General features: G+C 32.4%; 1 non-coding gene across 1 annotated transcript; it reads left to right on the top strand.

Moving 5' to 3' along the window:
* The first annotated feature begins 975 nt into the window (after positions 1 to 975).
* Positions 976 to 1,078, top strand: LOC141624040 (U6 spliceosomal RNA). Its single transcript, XR_012533856.1, has one exon. It is a non-coding gene; the product is annotated as a U6 spliceosomal RNA (small nuclear RNA).
* The last annotated feature ends 4,940 nt before the right edge of the window (positions 1,079 to 6,018 follow it).

The following is a 6,018-nucleotide window of genomic DNA, read 5'->3' as shown; positions in this document are numbered from 1 at the left end:
TGGTATCAGAGCCACGGTTGTTTGCATGCAAATCGGTTAAAAGTTTTTCCGAGTTATAAGAATAACAAATAAAACTTGTAAAATTTGTGTTATTATGAAATATCACGAAATTAATCCATGCATGTTAATATTTCTGGTCCTAAAATGTTTTAGGATATTTTGGTTAATTTTTCGGATTTTTATTGTTCATATTATACAATAATGGCATTTAAATGTGATTTTATGAGTAAAAATGTCATTTTTGGTCTAAAATTAGCTATACTTCGAATTTTCAGTTGGTTTTTGGATATGTTGTTACATATATTATTTTGAGATACCTGTAAATTTTCATAATTTTTGGACTTGTTATGCTCGAAAAATGATTTTTTTATTATTAAATTCGGATTTAGGTGAAAAATAGGTTAATATGAGTTAAATTTCGAATCTGGTCATAGAAAATTAATATGTTGTCACATGTAATTTAACAAGATGTGTGTAAAATATTTGGCTATAAAGAAGTCTTTTTGCATGATTTATGGATTTTTGAAGAAAAATAGCATAAATAGTGACATTATTAGTGGAAAATTAATAAAACATAATCTATGACTTAGGAAAAACGTCTAATGTTGCATTTTATTATATTTTTCAGATCTAAAATTGAAAAGTTAATGAAAAATTTTTTTTCCATGTTTTTATGATTATTTTAGTTAAAATCGATAAACCGCAACATTGTTTTTTCGGGAAAATTTAGAAATTTTTAACCTAAGTTTTTGAACATTATGAGTGTCATGGAAATTTTCCAGAATGTTCATGAGTTTAAATTTCAAATTTTGAATTTATTTGAAATTTTGTGATTTATTTGAAGTTTAATAGCTTATTTTTGTAATTTTTGGTTCATTTATGAACAATTTTGTAAATATGGGTTAATTATGGTCAAATTATTAGTGAAGACTAAATTTTGAGTCCTAAGAGGTTAGGGTAATTAACTTATGCTTAGTCCCTTCGGGGACATCTGATAAAATTGGAACGATACAGAGAAGATTAGCATGGCCCCTGCGCAAGGATGATACGCATAAATCGAGAAATGGTCCAAATTTTTAACCCAAGATGTGTGAGTCTAGTGGAATTCCAGGGTAACCTCAAAGCCTCCTAAGGAGGAATTGCGAGGTCCTGGGTTCAATTCCCTAGATGAACACTTTCCTGGGGACCTGACGCCCGGAGAGGGAATAATCCCCGCGGGAAAGAACTCACATGGTACAGGCGCCTAGCAGGGTGGGGTCCTGTATCCGGGGAGGATCCAACCTCCTCGTCATCAAAAAAAAAAAAAAAAAAAAAAACTTATGCATAAATATGAATTTATGTAATTTTTGTGATTGTAAAATGTTGAAATCACGCAAATCCGTAAAAACCGAGTAATATACGATATTGGCTAATTAAAGGCGATTTAGCATAAAATTGGGCATGTTCATACATATTATAATGCTGCATTTTTCCTTTATGATTGTCATAATTTTAATTTATGTAATTTTGAATTATGAAATTTTACTTAGTATGGCCTTAGATTTTAATTGGTATTTCCCGAAATGTATGGGAATATCGATTCGGTTGTAATTTTTATTGTGATCTCGTATCACCGTTTTGTAATTTAATAGATTTATTTTATTTTAGTTACAAATGTATAATAGGAAATTATGTAATTTATTATGTAATTTTATTCATTCCGGAGTTCCCAAAGACGGATTTCTTCAAGAATGGCGATACATAAAGACGGTGTTACCTCGAGATGCGTGCCACAACCGAAGTTCAAGGGACCAATGGAGTTGGTTTCCGAATATGTAATAGATAAATAGTTTTTCTATTTTAGGAAAGGCCATACTAGGATTTATTTATTTTTATGCTTGCATTTTATTTTATGTCACATGCATCGCTAAATCGCCATAACTAAACATGCATTGTCTTTTTTTTATCGAGTTTATCGACCGTGTCAATTAGAATTATCGTAGTTCACCACTTTAGTTCACTTAAAACGTGATAGATAATAAATTGACATGACCTCTCGCTAAAACAATTAATTGAGACATAGCCTTACCAAATAGTAGAAACCATGAAAACCTATTTCGCGAGGGAGTGCACTCGGCCCTACCGGGGTACAAACCTTGTTACGTAAGGGAAGTGGGTGATGAGTGTTAATCCACCGAATTCATGTTGATGAGGGTTTCATCGGCCATACCGTGCCCAAGTTGATGTGGATTTGGATCATGGACACATTTATTCGAAATTTGGATTGAGCTCAACGGAAGTATTCGCGACCGTAGTTGCATGTCTTCCGGGCTATAGATAAATATTAGAGTAATTTTATCGACCAAGAGTTCTAAAAGTAGAATCGATTAAAATGTTAATCCACCGAGTTATATTGATAAGGGTTTCATCGGCCATACCGTGCCCAAGTTAATATGAATTTGGGTCTTGGAATCATTTATCATAGTTGGGTAGAGGTCACTATGTAAATGCTATACTTGTTTACAAGTATTAATAAAACGATAAATGTTAAGTTTTCCACTATTCCGTTATTATTATTGTTCTATTTCTTTACCACAATTCATATACGATATCATTTCGATTTTGACTCAAATCTCCATTATAACATCGTAACTAAAGACAAATATGAATTTGCTTCTAAAACCTCATATGAACCATTGCTAAGGATCTCTTGTAAAGAGTATAGATTGAAGTTATTCATTATCAAACAGGTTCTTGATTCTTGACTAACACATCTACTTACAATGGATTATTTTTCATGTACTTAAATGAATTAAGCACCTTGAAGCGATAAATTGTTTTGGTAATTAGTTTTGTCAAGAATTCGTAATTGACCAAAATAACGCAACCACTTCAATGAAAGTTTTAAGACTAAAACGAACAAATGAAGAGTAATCTTCATGAATTCAATTTTGCTTCTCAAAGCAAAGACTCATTGAAATGAGTGGGAGCATTCTCTTAAACCGTTAAGATGAGGACGAGGTTAAAGAAGTAAAATTAGAATGGAATTTATACAAGGTTATGTTAAAGGTAAAGTTGTTGAGAATGACGATACTAAACCTATCAATCCCGACCGATAAAGTTTCCATTGTCTTAAATGTTGGACACGAAAAAGGAAACTACCCCAAATTATTGAAGAATCAACAAGTTAGTTGTGGGACATCTAATGGGACCTTCTTCTTTAAATGTTTATTTGATTAAACATAAATTTTGCTAGTACTACTTCGTCAATATTAGAAACCGGTGGTGGTTTTTCATCATTATGTTTGATACATGGGATGATAAGAATATGACGACTAGCGACAATAATGTCGAGAGATAGAGTAATTGTGTACTCAATCTAGTTTTTGGATTTAAAGTTGTACTTAATTGTGACTATTAAGTGCATAAACTCTAAATAAGAATATAAACTTGTTAAGATACAAAAGAGGTTTTCACTTTTGTGACCCTATACACCACGATTTGATGTATGGCTAGCCCATCATCAAGGTGAGTATATTCTAAACCAAACTAGAACGATATATCATGAAGATGATGCAAGACTCAAATTGGTAACCTAAGATTAAACCTTAAATTTTGGAATGATGAACGTAAAGAGTTATCGAGTACTCTTGAAACCATTAGATTGTTAATGGTATATGCGTATCTTGTATTCAAAGCAAGATGTCTCGTGCCTTTTGGTTGAAAAGGAGATCGAGGTTGTAAATCATTGATCCAAAATAGGTTGATTATTCTCTTTTATCAACGATTTAAGTTGACGCTAAAGTGTTAACTTAATAAGATAAATAGAAAAATCTTTAAAGAAGTTTAAAGAGTTAAAGAAATCACGATTTAGTCGTGATGGGATTATCAAAGTGAAGACTTTGATATAAGCCAATGGAAATGTGATCTAATATCACAAGTTAATCTCTCTTAGCACGCATTATGAAATAATGTGTGATTGGATAAGAAATCAAACGCTATTCGATATGGTTTGAACTTTAATCAAGTTACTTTGAGTTACTTGATCCTTTTGGGGATTTTATCATTTTGTCTAAAATTATTTTTCCACTAAATCGAATCATATGAGATATGAAATGGTAAGAGTACCATGGTTGTTAGTTTTTCACAAGAAACAAATGCTCATTTTTCCCTTGCAATTATCACGAGCACGACAGGTTTGCGGCTCATGAAGCTGTCTTTCTAAAATACAAGTTTATTTTAGAAGACAGAGTGGGAGAAATTATTCAAGAGCCACAAAGAATGCCACAGAGAATGTTATGTCGCAAGAAACTGGTCTTTCTTGGCTACAGAGACGTTTTGTGTAAAATATTGTTTCTTTAAAACCTAGGAGGTTAAATTCGTCACTTGTTAAAGATGATGAATTCATGCTACTCTTAAGAAAGTAAAGAGCTTATAACTTACAAAAGAAATTGTTTGATTCAAGTTGATTACTTCTAGAAAGTAATGAACATATGACTTACATAAGAGTGTTTAAAGTCACAACTCAATACAAGGCTTAGAGCCATGAAAATCCGAAACAAAAGGGCTTGATTAGTGACAAAGGGTTTTGCACTAATAAAGAGATATTTCAAAGCAAGATTAGTTGCAAAGGGTTTTGCACTAATTGAAATGATTAAGTCTATTTGGATCTTCTTAGGGATTGTGTTTCATCATGAGGTTATGAAATACATAGCGAGTGAATCTAAAACCCACTTCTTCAATAGAAGGAATGTATTCAATACATGTCTTGAGTTTAGTAGATTCTTGCAATCCTAAGATAATGTGAAACTTAAGAGAGGGTCTTAAGTAGGACATCAATGAGTTAGAATCAACATTTTGATCATGTGGTAAAACATTTCTCGATAAGTCGAGAAGTTGTGTTTACACATGGAGTTTAGTGGGAGTTACGGAAGTTTTAATTAGTCTTATATGTGGATGACATATTGATCATTGCGAATGATTTAAGATTTTTGGTGTATTATAATACATCTTTAATATACGGATTTATGAAGATAAATCCACGTGATATTAGCGTCAATAAGAAGTCTTATGTTGATTGGATTCATGACCAGTTCAATTAAATTGAACATATTTGATTGGTTTCATTTGCTTCCGCTGCCGAATCAATTAAAAAGGAAATGATGTATAACACTTCATATGCTTTGAGCATGATGAGTTGTTTTCAAAAATCGAATTTAAGTAATCTTTACCAAGTAAGCTATAAAGATTACCCTTAAGTGCTTGCAGAAGCATTAAGGAAGTAAAGCAAAGTGTTTATGATGCAATTTTGTGTAAGGGTGTTACACAAGTGACAATTGACAATTGAGATTGCGCATGGTTTCCGACAAAACCATAATCAAAACACATTAGGATGGTTAAGATACCATTGTGGCTATGATAATTAAGAAGTAGATTTTCTAGAATCGTTCTAGACAATAAAGAACAATGACAGATATTTATAACGGAAATTGAGTACACTTGCAATCATGAGATGTGCAAGAATGATGAGTCCCGCACACTGTGAAAACAGTGGGAGCTATTCTAAGGCTAGAGGGCCTATGTCTTGATTAGATCTCGACACGTACTCAGAAAGTTTTGTAATGCAAATGTATACATTACAAAGGAAAACGAGTATGTAGTAAGGTTGAGTAAGGTACAAGAAGTTGATAAAACCTACTAACCAAAGCCTTCTCAAAGGCTAAACATGATGAGTCATGTCATTTCAATTGAGTTGAAATGAACAAACTACGTACAAGATCAAATTAGATTATAGAATATGAAATAGTAATCAGGCATTGACTATTCATATGTGATAATCACATTTGTCGTTAAAGTTTTACTTTAAAACTCTTTTATTATACTTTGTTACATCCAAACGGGTTGTAGAGACAATTGAACCCCGTTAAAGTGAACACGGATTAGCATTGTATTCGCCCATAGTCACTTACATGAGGTGACGTCTCGAAGTGACTAGAGTGTGATGCGATTGATGGCAAGTTCAAGTGCCATAGAGTCATG

The sequence above is a fragment of the Silene latifolia genome, chromosome 1 (assembly GCF_048544455.1).
Source record: "Silene latifolia isolate original U9 population chromosome 1, ASM4854445v1, whole genome shotgun sequence".
Taxonomy (NCBI): domain Eukaryota; kingdom Viridiplantae; phylum Streptophyta; class Magnoliopsida; order Caryophyllales; family Caryophyllaceae; genus Silene; species Silene latifolia.
This window is presented reverse-complemented; position numbering and strand designations above follow the sequence as displayed.